A 17768-nucleotide genomic window follows, 5' to 3' on the forward strand; every position below is an offset into this window, starting at 1 on the left:
ATGGCTACTGAAATTACTGAACCTAACAGATTCTGATGTGATGGATTAATTGAAATGTTTATTTTGACTATGGTTATGACAATAAGATTATCATAATTAGTAATGAGATGGATTAATTGATATGCTTATCTGGAAAAAAAAATTGATAGATATATTTCTTAAAGAATTGAAACCTCTCTTTGACTTTTTGTGGAAAGAATAAAGTAATGTTTATGAGATTTGATGATTAAGTAAGATAACTATTGGAGGAAAGTGATTTTATAATATGACTTAAGAGACAGGATTGTTATATATTATAGACTTATAACTGATCTGATCTTTGACAAATGGGAAGTCAATATTTTACTCTTTATTTTTTATTTTTATTTTTATTTTTATTTTTTTGTTTAACTATTTTTGATTTTGTTTTTTGTCTTTGAATGTTTTATGATTTCGTCTTGTATGTTTTATGAAAATTTGAATAAAAATTATTGAAAAAAAAAAAAAAAAAAAAGGAAAAATTTTTGGACTATATTGCTGTTATGGAACTTAGAGATAAAGAACATTGCTTGAGATTCCGTGCAATTCCTGAGGAAACAGGTGAAGATATCAGAGAGAAAATTGTTAATCTATGGTATGATAAAGTAAAAGTTAATGTGGATTTTAATAATCATTTTATAAGACGTCCTTTGTTGAATATATGGAATAAATACAAAATGTTTTTTTTCGAAAATACCACTATGTGTTTCAAGTCAAGAAGCATTTTATAGAAGAGAAATGGCTGGAAAAGAGAAATGGTTAACTTACCAAGAACTATTAGAAAATGTGCATGGTGAATATATAATGAAAGAGAGAGAACAACTAATAAAGGAAGGATATAGTTCACAATGGTTTGCCTATTTACAATTGTTAGAAAGATTTAAAATGGACAAGAAAATGTATGGGTTTGAAATAAATAAATCTGATTTTGAAATAGGTTTGTGTATAAATGATGAATGTATAATTGCAAAAATGTATAAATTTTTATTAAAAATGGACATGGAAGAAGAACAAGTAAAAGAGTGTATGGTTAAGTGGGCAAAAAATTTTGGTTATAATATACAAATGGATCAATGGGAAAATATGTGGAAAAAAGGTTTGAAATTTACATTATGCTATAATCTTAAAGAAATTTTTTATAAAATGATGTATCGTTGGTATATGACTCCAGAAAAGTTGTCAAAAATGTATAGTAATGTTTCTAATGTATGTTGGAAATGTAAACAACAAGAAGGATCTTTTTATCATATGTGATGGTTGTGTAAACAGGCAAAATTATTTTGGGCACAGATAGGTAGGATGATGCAAAAATTTTTAAAGATAAATATTCAGTCAAAACCAGAATTTTTTTTATTGGGTTTTATGGATAAACAAAAGGAAAAGAAATATGGAAGAATAATATTATATATGATCACGGCAGCAAGATTACTATATGCACAAAAGTGGAAAATGGAATCGATACCAACAATGGAAGAATGGCTATTGAAATTAATGGACTTAGTTGAGATGGACAAATTGACATGTCTTATTAGAGAAAAAACGACAGATACATTTCTTAAGGAATGGAAGCCTCTTTTGGACTTTTTGTTGAAAGAAAAAAATGAAATGATGATAATGGGATTTGACGATTAATTAAGATAGACTTTGGAAAAAAGTGAATTTCGTATGTTTTAGGAGACAGGTTTGATATATATTATATACTTATAGCTGATCTGTAACAAATCGGAAGTCAAGTTTTTCTTTTTTTGTTGTTGTTGTTGTATTGTTTTTGTTGTATTTGTATTTGTTTTATAAAAATTTGAATAATAAAAAATTATTATAAAAAAAAGAAAATGGGGCCAGCAACCACCACAGAGAACGCCTTCATAGGACCGCCTTGTGTTGGTGAACAACTCCCACTACCAAGGATCCACCACTGGAAGCTACAATCAGTGAAAGATGACTGGCCCAGTTCACTGGCCTCACACAAGGCAAGACTGGCTTTGCACCGATCTCCCTTCCTGACACTCTTGAAATTCATTAATTGGACTGACCTAGACCTGCCACTTTCACTAAAAGGACTTGCCTGCCTTATCATATGCTGCTTCCTACTATTGTTTGTCAAAACCTTTTTCTGCATACACCCAACTTCTACTGGAGTGGTATATGCTGCTTCATTGACTGTACATTGATCTGTAATCAAAACATTCTCTAATAAAAAGATTAATCTCTACTTCATCAAAGCTTTTGACAAAGTGCCCCAAGATATTCTGATTAGCAAGCTAGCTAAATATGGGCTGGATGGAACAATTATCAGGTGGATCCACGGTTGGCTCCAGAATCGTACTCAAAGAGTGCTTATCAATAGTTCCTTCTCAAAGTAGGGGGAGGTATCTGTCAGGACCCTTCCTGTCAGGATCCCACCTCAGGTGCCACCTGCTAGGATCCCGCCTGTGGTCACCGCCTTGTCACGGTCCCACCTTAGGGTCCTGGTCTTTAAATGGTTCTCACCGGCTCTAGCAAAGATCTCTCACGATCCCACTGCTAGGCAGCAGCACCAGTCACTCCCGGTAATTCAATATTGCCTTGAGACTGTGCCTTAGTCTCCTCCTGGCCTATTGATACTTTGTGTCTGGGTGCACTTGCAGGCCACAACCCCCCTGTATCTTTGTGCCTATAAAGAATACAGCCCTGGGTTGCTCTGGATACCTGATGATGTTACACTATCTCTTCACCGCTGCCACCACTGATACTGTTTCCCACCCTTGGTATATGCCCTGCCCACCCTTCTGGTCTGTGTAAACCCAGCCAAAGATCAGGCGTTTAGGTAAACCAATAAATATTCAAGGTGCTGGTACTGACCTTTAAAGCCCTATACGGTTTCGGCCCAGTTTATCTTAAGGAGCGCCTCCAGCATCACCAATTAGGCCACCTAACTAGATCAGCCACACAAGACCTTCTCTCGATTCCCCCAGCTGAAAAAGCTAGGCTGGTGCGAACCAGAGAGAGGGCATTTTCAATTGTGGCTCCCACCCTCTGGAACTCCCTTCCTTTCGATCTCCGCCATGCCCCCTCCTTGATAGGCTTTCGCCGAGCCTTAAAAACCTGGCTGTTCAGACAGGCCTATGGCACTTCTGGGGAGGGTTAGGTTTTTTATGTTGCTGACCACTTGAAAGAGTGGTGTTTTTAATGGTTGAGTATGTTTTTATTGGTTTTATATTGTATTTTATTGGAAATGTACGTCGCCTAGAGTGGCCGTTAATTCGGCCAGATAGGCGACTAACAAATAAAAAAATATTATTATTATTATTATTATTATTATTATTTATATACACAGGAATAACAAGATTACTTAAAGGTATAGTTAACAAGTGTATGGTTTCATCAGATGCATTTCTCTTTATGTTTCTAGCCATCAATAACCTGCCTCACTACCAGCCTAATCCAATCCAACCCACAAAACCAACTCCAACCTCCCTCAGAACTCCCACCAACAGAACTGCCTTAATCACCTGTCATCCTCTCATTTTCACCTTCAGACACTCAAACGCTCAGCCAATCATAATACAACATTCTCCAGCACTCCAGCCCATGTACTCCCCCCTCTCACTCAGTCTACTTACCATATATACTCTAATAAACCCACACAATATTTATAGTATTATAAATACAGGGGCATCACATTATCAAGCAGGGTACAACAGGGCTCAGTCCTGGGCCCAGTGCTCTTCAACATTTTTTTAATGATTTGGATGAGGAGATGCAGGGAATGCTTATCAAATCTGCAGATGATACAAAATTGGGAGGAATAGCTAATATCCTAGAAGACAGAAACAAATTTCAAAGTGATCTTGATAGGCTGGAGCATTTGGATGAAAATAACAGAATGAAATTTACAGAGATAAGTGCAAAGGTCTATACCTAGGAAAAAGAAACCAAATGCACAGTCATAAGCTGGGAGATACTTGGCTGAGCAATAATACATCTTGGAATTTTTTTTATAACAAGCTGAATATGAGCCAACAGAGCAATGTTGCTGCAAAAAAGGCAAGTACTATTTTAGGCTGCATTAACAGAGGTATAGTTTCCAAAGCATGTGAAGTACTAGTTCCCCTCTATTTGGCACTGGTTAGGCCTCATACTGAGTACTGTGTCCAGTTCTGGACACCACTTTAAGAAGAATGCAGAGGCCAGTTCCCAACATGCCATTATACTTTCAGCATGATAAAGCTGTGTACCCATTCATCTGCCTCCAGTGTGCCTCACACCTCTGTTTTTTGAGTGCAGGTATACACAACATTGGCCAGGATCCACCGGCATCTCTGAGTTTCTTCTACAAATTGTGTTTTGATGTGGTTTCCTCCTTGCCAGCTTCACTCTGTTTGCTTACTTGATGCATGGTGAAGCTGAGATGTGTACAATGGAAGCATTTGCTGCGGGTGGTCTTAAATCTCTGGGTGGAACTTCAAGAACAGTGGAAATCAGGTAAACACAAAGAAAAGATAAAGGTTTGCACAGCACATATAGGTAAACAAACATCTATGTGCATGTACAAATGACAAGAGCATGATGACAATATCCTGGGTGGAGACAGGGTGGGGAAATAAGCCAGGTAATGAGCATTGGGCTAAGACATCTCCGTCCCCACCAACTAGTGTGCAGATGGAGCAGGACATGTTGATACACATCAAACTGTGGTTTCAGAAGTGTGTACTCCTGTGCATGTGTACAATGGAATCAAATTTGAACTGAAACGCAGCAAGAAAAACAGTCTTGCTGTGTTTTAAGCTAGTAATGTGTACATGCCCCAAGAAACAGTATCCAGGATGGGGCTATGAAGATAAGACCAGACTTTATTCTTAATGGGTGGTTTCACTAGGGACAGAGAGCAAGTTTTGCATCCCCCATCCTATTTTCACACTGTATAAAATAAAGCACTTTACTCAGAGACAACTTTGCTGAAAGGGCAAAGCTGACTGCAATTGGCCCTGCCCTCATTGACCATAAACTAGGGATGGAATCCTCTCCTTTTTTACATTTTGTTTTTAAGTGTGGCCACCTGGTGGTCATTAATGATCCGATTCCTTTTTCCTCCAATATCTTCATTTTTCCAATCTCCTCCAATGTATATATATATTGCTCTGCAGAGAATTAACAATATTATAATTACTGTTTATTCATGGGTCTCCATTGGTGTCAATCTTTATTCTGAACTCCGTAATGATTTCCTGTTTACATTCCATTTTAAGTGCACTGCAGAGCAGACAGATTAAGGTAGATAATCAAGTCAATGTCTTCCCCCCTGCTGCTTACAATGAACACCTCATCTCCCCTGCTGCTTTCTGTCTGTCAGTTACAATCAACACTTGATTGACATCAGTGAAAGGGAATACACATTTGAAGAGCTCACATAGAAAGTAGATCAATAAAACTATAACTCACACTATCAATGATTTCAAAGATAACTTAAAAAAAGAATCAGAAAAAAAGATGAATCAGAAACCAGGTGCAGAGAGTTGCCACTTGAAAATTCTCTCTGCAAAGATAGAGAATATTAGAAATAATTAATCCAATGGCAAATCCGATTCTTGCAGAAACAGAGCCCATCAGTACCATAAACCCACAGGGTGTTACACCTGTCTGCAGGATCCTTACAATATACAAACTGTCCCTCCATCTGTACCTCACCCATCATAATTATTAGCAAAATGTCTGTCAATAATTCCAGAGAGGTGTTCATTAGTTGCAGAAACAAGCAACAAAGAATCTTGTGGTACCTTAAAGTCTAACAAATTTATAATGGCATATGCTTTGGTGGGCTGGACTTCATTTTGTCTTACAAAAGTATTATCCTTAGCTGACAGATCTATTGTATCACATTTCCCTGTTCTCTTTATACTATTCTGCCCTTTCTTACAACTCTTGCCTCTCCTCCCCAGCTTATCTACCCTCATTGTCACAATTTAGGGCACAATCCAGCTGCAGTTAAGCACTTTTATATATAGTTCTACTGGAGAGAATTAATGATGCCCTCTTTCACAAATTGAAATCAGTAGGGCATGACAATTGGCTAGTTTATGCTCTTAGACGAACAGATCATTGCCTTTAATTTATGTTGCTCTGTAACACTTCATATGCATTGATGGCACTATAAGACATACAAAAATGATAACTACAGTAATGAAGAAGAAGATTGGGTTCAAGTAGGGGGAACTAGGCTTCTTCCTCCAGTATTTACAACTTACCATATTAAAGAGTTAAGATAGTAAACCATGTTTACTTACATCTCTTGTATGCAAGATTCTTTTTTAATCTACCCCTAGTTCAGTCTGTTCATAAAAATCCAGTGTAGCATCTTGGCTGCTGTCTGAGTATTGTAAATGGGTATAACACAGGGGTTGCCAACATGGTGCCCTCCAGATGTTGTACTACAACTCTGATCAGTCCCCAGCTAGCCTGACCAATGCTTAAGAATGATGGGTGTTGTATTCCAATAACATCCAGAAGACACCACATTGATTACTTTTTGTCTAACATTACTTTTTGCCCAAAGTGCCACCACATGGGGCCAGGAATTTGGCAAAATATATTTATTGTTGCTTTAACAGAGGTGGATGTTTCCTAAATGGCCAGTTTACCTGCAGGGGTAGAGTCTCTGAGCAGGGCTCTACTGAGTGTATGCATGTGTGAAGAAACGCCAGCTTGGATGGAGGCAGAAAGATGTGAACTTCTAGCTGGAACTGGGAATGCAGCCTTTGGGGAGATTGCACCATTGAGTGTCTGTTCACCTCCTTTATCCTCTGGTGTGCATATTTTTAAACAGAGCAAATGTTAGGTCATCCAAAGAAAACCAAACCCACTGTAGTACTGTTCTCTGGAATTTCTCAGTGTTCAAGAGTGGGGAACATGTAACCCTATAGTAAGCTATAGGATTTACATAGCAATTGGAAGTTCATTGTATTAGGTTTTGTTCTGTGTTGTATTTTCATGATCCAGCTGCATGGAGGTATCCTGGCAATGACTTATTTTAGATTTCTCTCTCAGATTTGTAAATAAGTAGTCTGGCTGTAAACTATTTCTTTCCAGAAGATGTCAGGTTGCCACTGGATTTAGAAGTACCTACTTGCCCTTGCTTTTCTGCCTAAGCATGTGTCACAGTCTGCTTAGACTCATAATGAGTATTGGTTCAATATTACAGAAAGATGCACAGCTGTGTCCTTTGCCTCATGTGGCCACTGCACTTGGTTGACAAATTTAATCATGAAGGCATCATTATTATACTTAGCTTTGCCAACACCAGGAATAATCCCTATCACTGACACCACATGTTCCCTGTGGGCATTACATTCAAACAGAGGGCTACTTGTTAGCCACAGGGGAAGAATAACCATAGGTGATTGGATATTGCACAAACCAGTGCAGTGAAAGTACAAAGAAAGCCATGCCCTTCCTTCTTACATCAACCATTCAAACTGTTTGTAATTCTGATTCTCAAAAACAGGAGACAATAAAAGTAGGCGTAATGAGTGGTACAGGAGTGATGCAATGATCCAATCCATCAATAATATATAAAAGCTAATTTAGAGCTCTATCATATTTTAGCATTATACCTAGAAATAGGACCTGGTTTGGAAATAGGCAGATGCAGGGCAAACTCGCATCTGAATATATCCTGTTCAAATCTGATGAGCAAACAAGTGGATAGCAAACTGAGACATGGACTGGGGGCATTAGCGCCATCACCTAAAGTGCTGGTGCTACTAGCGGCAGGAGGTAGATTTAGTTCTCATTCCAATGAAGTCTCCAAATACGCTTATTTATGTTTTAACTACTATTCACTTCATGGGAAAAAGAAAAGTACTACATTTCATGAAGGACAATGTCACATGATGGGAGCAAAACCAGTCCCTCCACCTTTAATACAGGGTGGTCCAGCTAATTGGGGCATCTCCAAGGGAGATACAATGCGTTTGTATACAGAGACCACAGAAACGTTGTGCTCCAGGGGTGCATCTCTTTGCCCCATCTGCCAAAACAAACCATCTCTTTGCCTCATCTGCCAAAACAACAAACATTTTGCTAGCTTGTTTATGAACGGTTCAAAGATTGCCCTTTCTCCAAGATGACAAGTCAACCTATCCTTTCATTTTTCAATGTCTTAGTTCTATCATGCTTCACTAAGTCTTCTCAGTCTTTCAGTTGAGACAAACACTCTTCCTATCCTAATGAGTTCAAAAAGAAATGATTTCATATCAATGGGAGGGTAGACATACACTGTCCACATTCTTTTGGAGAACTCCTTGAGCATAGCCCCTTTTGCAATTATTTGGAAAACATTTCCTTTTCCTTTTCAAACTAAGCTGTCAAGAAGCTTGTAACACTAGCGATGGAAGGCAAGAACAAAGCAGCTTCAAAAGGAGCTTCTTAAAAAGCCCTTTTCTCTGCTGTGTTGTACGCCTTTTGAAGCTACATTGATAAACGAATAATTGCTGCTCTAAGAAAAGAAAAACAGGATGACAAATGGAAGCATCAAGGACTAACAAGGTAAATGCAAGTATGTATCCCCATTCATCTTTAAAACATAAAAGGCAAGATAAAACAAAGTGTAAAATACTGCTATCAATAAAAAAAAAGACATGAAACCATCTCTTATAAAGGATGGTCACAATCCTGCCAAATGAAAGCGTTGTGCAGCCTTGCCCTATACATATTTACTCAGAGGCAAAGACCACTGAGTTCACTGGGGTTCAGGCTCAAGTGCATACACTTGCAACCTTAAAGAGCTACAACTTTCAATTTATATTAGCAAGCACAGCTTACATCTGGTGTTTAAAAGCATTTAATTCTGCCTAGATTAGTTCCAATGTCTTCAGAGAAACAGCATGTTAGTCTGGCTTGGAGCAAGGCCTGAAGAGAGAGGTGCATTACAGGCTACAGTACTACACATCCTTCCAGTCATCTGATGATTAAGACACAGAGGCACATCGATGATCTGAAGATACAAAGCTCCCACAAATAAGTCTGACTGAGCAAACGACAACTCCTTGTGCAAACTGCCTAGCAGGGTCATTTAGAAGCCTCTTCCAAGGATCCAAGAACACCCTCTTTCAGCTGCCAAATGCTCCCTTTCTTCCCCTCCCTCAGTTTTATTTCTGAGGGAGTTTCAACCTATAGAATTTTATGAAATTCCACCGGGGAAAAGATCCATTTCCTTAACTCTCTCTTCTATGTGTGATCTTTCAGCCAGGCTGCGAATTCACAGGATGCTGCGCAAGGCCTGGGAAAGATTGACTCTGAACAGGAGTCACCCAGGAATGAGAAGCAGATTGTGCTGGATCTGGGAGAGCCCAGAAGAGAAGGTTGATATTGCTCCAACAAGTGGCCACGCTCAACTGAGCACCTAAGGAACCAAGCAGGCATGCTGCCCAAACTACATGGATTAGCTAAGAGCTGGAAGGAATTTAAAGGGGTGGAGCGGTGGCTTGGGGTCTGTGATCATGCTGCATGAAGACAGTCTTTCCTAGGAAAGGATAATGGTATCTCATATGTGCGATGGTATCCAAGCCTATCATCAGTGCAAATGAGGGCTGGCAGCACTCCTGTGTCAATAATTAGGGTTCATGTAACCCTAGCACAGGGGGAGCTTACATGGTGCCCTCCAGATATTGCTTGACTCCATGAGCCCCAGCCAGCATGGCCAATGGTTATGGATGATGGGAATTATAGTCCAACAGTATCTGAAGGGCACCATTTTGGCTACCCTGCTCTAGAAGGATCATGATGAAGTGTGGCAGGCAGCAAGAATCCAGACATCTGGTGATGGGGTACCTGGGCACCCATTTTCTGTGTTAAAAAGGGGGCTGTTGTCATATAGGAAGTGAGGGAATCTCAGGCCTGGGGCCAAATGTGGTGCTTCAGTCCCCTCTCTCTGTCCCTTCAGACTCACCCCAGGACACACAGCCAGACCAGCCTTTCCCAACCTTTGGGTCCCCAGATGTTGCTGGACAGCAAGTGCCATCATTCCTGACCGTTGGTCATGCTGGGTGGGGCTGATAGGATTTGTGGTGCAACAGCATCACCATCAGGGGACCCAAATGTTGGGAAAGGCTGCCTCATACTGTACCCTCTCTCCTAACTGGCCCTGCTCTACACCCTTACCTCCTTTTGCCTGGTTGGAATGTGTCCTTCACCGGCATTAATGCCTCTTGCTTATGCATGGGGGGTGTATGCATAGAAACACCTGACCCTTGCATGTCTAGAACACAGCCTACTGTACAGAGGCAAGAGTCACATCCTTCCCCTTTTGGCCATGGTAACGTGCAGCCCCTGGAAGTTTCCTCATGAGAGAATGAGGCCTTTGGGCTGCAAAATGTTTCCACCCCCTGTCATTTAGGGTGGCTACACCTGGTGATATTCCCTCTTCTACACTACTATTAAAGGTGCAGGAGCCCTGTCCTCTTTTGCATCAGGCCACCACATTGTCCTGGCAATGTCTTGTGTGTTGTTGAAGCGCAAGCTACATAGATTTCTTTTTCCTTTTTGCACCATGCTGACACTATGAAATTATTAATTCATTTTTTTTCTTTTTAGTGATTACCTTTTTAGTCAGAATTAACTGTTAAATAAATGTTCCCATACTCAGTCTTATGGTAGTATATATTAATGCTTGATGGAAAATGCCCAAAGAGGTTTGAGGAGGAATTAGCCAACCTGCTGTTTGAAGAGAGTGAGGTTTGGCACAATCTTGTGCAAAGTTAGCAGAATGTGAAAAAATTGTCACCTCTCTAGAGCATCATTAACTTTCCTTGGTTATTACATCTGTAATAATCCCCAAAAAGTTATTAAGACTGCTTAATTAGCACATGACTATTTACCGAAATTGCAGGTTTTAATGGGTTTAATCAGTAAATTAATCAACAAAAGCTTTACATTCCCTGAACCTGTGCAGAGGTAGGTTGAAATCAGCAGACTTCAACATGCTTAAATCAGTACAGTCTCAGACGGTCAGACTGGTTACTCAGCAAATACCAATTTTAAACAGTTCAGGAAAATTTGAATCTGTAGGCTATTTTGATACTGTAGCAGGAAATGCAAAAGAAAACTACAAAAGATGGCATAGCCATTTCTTCTAACCATAACAGCTACATTTTGTTTGTTAAACTGTCAGTTATCTTAATACTTTCTCCACCAATGGCACCTGTACTGCAGTTTAGTAATATGCACATTTATTTAATTTTAACCAGATAGATAATATATCATTCATTATTTGACAATCCTATTTATTTGTTGAAGTTTTTTTAATTGCCTATCTGATAGCAACAGTGCTAAAAATACCTTGAATGCTGTACCGTAAATTTAATTAAAAACAAGGCCCACATGATTGACTGGCCTTTCATATGAAAATAGAAAGCATCTTTCCATAGAACTATTGTGGTCAGAAGATTACTGTGCTTCCAAAAGGGAGTTTATTGTGGAATCAGGGCTGTTCATGCATGTGGGTTGCTCACAGCATCCATACAATGTTGTCATCATCATCACCATGCCAGCTCGTCCCTGCTTTACATTTAATCTGTGGAAAATCCGATTTGTAAAAATAACCCATTCTAGATACACAGTTACCATTGGTGTAGAAACTCATTAACGCTTCTTTGGGGTGGATGGGGAGGCTGTCACATAATAATAATAATAATAATAAAATTTTATTTTTGAGTCGCCTATCTGGCCAAATTAACGGCCACTCTAGGCGACGTACAACATACAATAAAATACAATAAAATCAATAAAGATCACAATTCATCTAAAACCCCACTCTTCCGATTAATGACCACCTTAAAAACTAACCCATCCCAGATATATGGTGAAGTTTCAGAGGTGGCACCTGTCACCACACCCCAACTTGAATGGGGGTTGTTGTTGTTTTATTGTTTGGTTTTTATGGTATGATATATTTATTTTTTGTTTTAACAGTGTTTTTTGTCACTTGGAGACCCTCTCGGGAGAGAGACAGAGGGAGTGTAACTCTGTTGATTCTCCTTGATCTCTCAGAGGCTTTTGATACCATCGACCATGGTATCCTTCTGGAGAGGCTTGCGGAGTTGGGAGTTGGAGGCACTGCGTGGCAGTGGTTCCGCTCCTACTTGGCAGGCCGTCTCCAGAAGATAGTGCTTGGGGAACATTGCTCGACACCGTGGGTACTCCAATGTGGGGTCCCGCAGGGTTCGGTTTTGTCTCCCATGCTTTTTAACATCTATATGAAGCCGTTGGGTGCGGTCATCAGGAGTTTTGGAGTGCGTTGTCACCAGTACGCTGATGACACGCAGCTCTACTTCTCCTTTTCATCTTCCTCAGGTGAGGCGGTCAATGTGCTGAACCGTTGCCTGGACGCGACAATGGACTGGATGAGAACTAACAAACTGAGACTCAATCCTGATAAGACTGAGATGCTGTTGGTGGATGGTTTTTCCAATCAGATGGTGGATACATATCCTGTCCTGGATGGGGTTACACTCCCCCTAAACGAACAGGTTCATAGTCTGGGAGTCATTCTAGACTCTTCCCTGTCACTTGAGGCTCATGTAGCCTCGGTGGCACGGAATGCGTTCCACCAACTTCGATTGGTAGCCCAGCTACGTCCCTACCTGAGTAAGGACGATCTTACATCAGTAGTACATGCTCTGGTAACCTCACGTTTGGATTACTGTAATGCGCTCTACGTAGGGCTACCTCTGAAGACGGTTCGGAAGCTACAGCTGGTGCAAAATGCGGTGGCCAGACTGCTAACAAGAACGAACCGGTCTGACCATATAACACCTGTTTTGGCCCACTTGCACTGGCTTCCAATATGCTTCCGGGCCAAATTCAAAGTGTTGGTATTAACCTATAAAGCCTTATACGGCGCGGGACCTCAATATCTGTCGGAACGCCTCTCCCGCTATGAACCGGCTCATACACTACGGTCTGCTACGAAGGCCCTCCTCCGGGTCCCAACTCATAGGGAGGCCCGGAGGGCAGTGACAAGATCAAGGGCCTTCTCAGTGGTGGCCCCTGAACTATGGAATAGTCTCCCCGAGGAGGTTCGCCTGGCGCCGACACTATCATCCTTTCGGCGCCAGGTTAAAACCTTTCTCTACTCCGAGGCATTTTAATTTTTTGTTAATGATTGTAATGTTTGTAATTTGATTTTAGCCTTTGCTGTTTTTAGATTGTGAAATTTGATTTTAGACTGATGTTTTTGTATTATATTGTATTTTATTGTATCTATGTTCACCGCCCAGAGAGCTATTGCTAGTCGGGCGGTATATAAGTTTTAAAAAATAAATAAATAAATAATAAATAAATTGAGTAACAGATTGCTGCAGGGGTGAGACTGGGCTGGGACCATCAAGAGGCAAGCTTTTCCACCTGCCTTGCCCCACCCCTCTGCTTGGATCTTATCAGGGGGAGCTGCAGACTGAGATGTATTGCTGTTTTGCCCCCTGCTCTTAGTGACTTTTTTTTAGGGACTGTCCTTTATCAAGATGATGACTGCTTTTTGTTTTTAGTTGTTGTTGCTTTTTAGAAATGTTATAATTTTGTAGGTTTGAATTCTTGTAGATTGTGTTGTTTTGATTTGTATTTATGTTTTTCTATTTGTGTGTGAGCTGCCTTGGGGGCCTTTTTGGCTGAAAGGTGGCCTAGAAATAAATGCTAACATAACAAATGACTAACAAATCTAATTATTAAATCTAATTCTATCATCATCATCATTGCAACAACTTCCATTTGCTCTACACCTGAACACAACCTAACTATTTTGTTTCTGATAGTTCCCTACACGAAACAAAAGTCATATATTTCCACCAACTGCCAGATTTCAACAACTCAGTATGAAGGAACTATTCTCTCATGATTTCCACACAGTAATTGTGAGGGTTACCTCAGATACTATAATCACAGTACATACATTGGATTTAGGAACTTGCACAAGACCTCTTTATCATAATTTTGGTATGTCATTGCTGCTGCAGCTTTTTTGGGAGATGGAATGTGTGGTAATGCGGTTAATGGTTACAGGAGCCTATAGGGGTTTCCTACTCCCCCCATGTTGCCATCCACTTTCCTCCTCGCCACGACAAACAGGAGATCAGTAAAGCTAAGCATCATTCTTGTGCAAGACCTCACTATTAATTTCTTTTAAAGGCCAAATGGAAATGGATATTGCCCATTATAAAACATGATGACTGGTAACATTTGCTCCTGCACACTTCTGGTGGAATTTTCTTTTTTTAAGGTACACGTGCCCAGGTACAGAAATACCTCTGTGAATACCCAGAACAAAAAAAGGTAGGGGAAAGAGGGGTTGAAGGGAAGAATGAAAATACCCAGCCCAGATAGATTTCATCGGCTCACTGGTGTAGATGAACAGTAGTATATTGTGGAATATCTTTGATTGAAACTTGGAAGATGTGGAAGCTAATATGCCAGCTGTACACACAAGAAAACTGGAACTGGTTCATGTGTTTGAACGCTTCTCCTGGAAACTAGTTTTCTATGAGCAGGGAACTTTTTTGATGGAGGAGTGCTCAGTCACATGGATCCCCACCTACAGTCTAAAGTTGTACAGTCTCAACAGATATTTATCACCTTTGCTGTTTGTGAAAAAGAGGCCTAGATTTGTTGCTGTAAATGCAGAGTGAAGAGATGGATAAAATTTGTTCTGTTACTTGATATAAATATAGATAAAGAGAATTTAGGAGGGTGTGCAAAATAACACCTTCCCACAACAAATAAACAAATATTTTATATGAGAAACCTGAAACATCCTGGCAAGAAACCAAATCAAAGAAAGCCTCCCCCAAGTAGTCAGTCAGTGTGGATACATTGTTCCAGGTTCCTTACAATGTAGTATTTAATGTGAACATGGTATCTGCTCTCATTTTCATTTCATTCATAAATTTATTCAGTCTCTTCTCAATTTTTGAGCTTTCTTTCCATATTGTTTGTTTTACTGTCAGAAGCAATTTGCAGAGGAAGAGTGGAATCGGACAAAAAAAGGAAACCACTGTTTGTCTCTAGATACATATATTTACAAAGCAGGCCCCTCAAAGATTTATGTATTCATCTTTGGGTAGAATGTCAAGTGTGACATTAAGGAAGATTAGACAGGGGCTATTTTTCCACTTGAAAAAAATGTTTTTTTCACTTTGGAGCACAAAGGATTTATGCATCTGTCTCATACTTTCAGTAGTGGCTTTGTTTGGTGCATGGTATTATGATAACTGTTGCCACCTCATGCCCTTCTTTTATAGCTGGAACTAATGCACATGTTGATATCCACTGCTATTGCAGAGATTGAGTAGCAGTCAAAGGTTATACTTCTTGTCTCCCCTCCCCCCTCTGCTCTAGGAATTATTTATCATCTGTAAATTTCCAAGGCTGAGTGTGAAGGACAAAATTTCAGCCTTCAGCTAAATGTCTTTAACAATGCTCCAGTATTCAAAAGTCCAGCCTAAGTAACACCCATTGGGATAGCCCAGTCACAAGGCTTCCTGCAGCAACAAATAAACACCCCAGATGAAATAAAGAACAGAACAGGAACTGCCCTGGGCTCCTACTGGGAGGAAAGGCGGGATATAAATCCAATAAATAAATAAATACATTACAGAACATGATGTTCAGCAAATGATCCAAGCAGAGGCCTTCTTTCAAGGGAGAAAGGGCCAGTGTAATAGCTTTCTGGATCCAACTATAATCATAAAATTGAAGAGGAGATGCAACTGTCACTCTCACTGAGGTGGTTTACAGATCTGAGAACTAGGCCACAGTATGCATTGTAGGCTAGGGAAGACCAATATTTGCATCCACAGGGACCTCTTTGCTATCTATACGGTGGTTTTGCTGTAGGTTTTTGAAAGAGCACCTCACATAAATAAAACTGTGATGCTAAATTAACTTTAACCAACCTTCAGTTAACATTCTTCTGTGGCTTCCATTATTTCAACAGAACTTGTTCGGGAGAACTTTCTCGTAAATAAAAATCTAGTTTTCTAGGGAAGATCAGACTCCCACAATCAGGATTAAAGTGATTAATTGCTTGGATATATCTGCTAGACGTCTGGAAAGTCAGTCTGGACTCTTTCTGTCTTCCCCCGTCCTTTTGAAATAATAGCTTGAATGTGCCCTGAAGCAGTATATGGATGAGGCTTGAAAGGTTGTAGGTTTTCTTAATAGTTTGTTTATATGGATCTCTCAGAAAATTTTATGTTTCTATTACTTGTAATATGATAAAAATAACAAAGAGTTAATTTAGAAAAAAATCAAGCCAGGCTCAGGATCATGGTTTAGCTTATGCTGCTATGCCTGGTCATGAGATAACATCAGTGCTTGGAATAAATTAATTTGGTTGAACAAAGTTCACTGAATTAGTTCAAAAATCTCTTAACTATACCTGAAAGTACATTTTGGGTAGGGATGGAAGGATCTGTCAATATTGGTCTGATATGAAATGAGATATATAGTTTGGAAACTATAGTATGTGTAGTGTTAATATGACACAGCAGAAAATGGATTAACCTGAATTAACTTAGAAGCAGAAAAGCAAAATTCCTCTGTGGATACTAAAAGTGCCTGAGAAGGCCAAATGCTCAGTTGCTGTTTTGATACTTAAAATGCTAGTTTGCTCTTCTCATGTAACGGGACACCTTCCAAGAAGATAGGGACTAAGCTAGAATATGCTGTGCCTGGGGGAGGTAGGCTCAAGATTAGAACACTGTAAATGCAGAAGACAATGGAGCTCTCTTGACAAGAGTTGCTAACAAGATGGGAGGGGCTGTGTGTAAGGAGAGCTTGGGAGCCAATATATCAATGTATCTGTGTAGCTATGCCTCAGACGGGTTTTCAGACATGAGTCGGATACCTGATCTCTCTTTTGCAAAAAAAGTTAATAAAGGTGTTGTTTTATATCTCGTTTCTCATCTGGTGATTATTGGAGTTTCCTCCAGATGCAAAGGGCCTTTTGGTGTAACAGGTTCTCTCAGTTTCTCATTTTTCCAGTCTTAAAATCAGTTCTTCACATTTCTGCAGCAAGCCTCATTACAACTCTTCATGTGCGAATTTCTCCTAATTAACACATTTTATATATAGTTTTGACTAATGTAAACATTTTTGCAAGCAATTTCTCCTAATATAATGCATTAATGCATTTTGTATGTTATTTTCATTACTATATACATTTTATTATTATTATTATTATTTATTAAACTTATATACCGCCCGACTAGCCATAGCTCTCTGGGCGGTGAACAACAAAATACAATAAAATGAACAATATAATACAATAACAATAAAGCAATCAAAAATCAATAACAGCAAACATAACAAGAAATAAATTCAATTAAGTTAAAAATGCAAAAGTTAAGATGCTTTGGGAAAGAGGAAGGTTTTAACTTGGCGCCAAAAGGATAACAATGTCAGCGCCAAGTGAACCTCCTCGGGGAGACTGTTCCACAGTTCGGGGGCCACCACTGAGAAGGCCCTAGATCTTGTCACCACCCTCCGGGCCTCTCTATGAGTCGGGACCCGGAGGAGGGCCTTCGTAGCAGAACATAGTGTACGGGCCAGTTCATAGCGGGAGAGGCGTTCCGACAGGTATTGTGGTCCCGCACCATATAAGGCTTTATAGGTTAACACCAGCACTTTGAATCTGGCCCAGAAGCAAATTGGTAGCCAGTGCAAGCGGGCCAGAACAGGTGTTATATGCTCGGATCACTTGGTCCTTGTTAACAATCTGGCCG

Source organism: Rhineura floridana, chromosome 1 (assembly GCF_030035675.1).
Source record: "Rhineura floridana isolate rRhiFlo1 chromosome 1, rRhiFlo1.hap2, whole genome shotgun sequence".
NCBI lineage: Eukaryota > Metazoa > Chordata > Lepidosauria > Squamata > Rhineuridae > Rhineura > Rhineura floridana.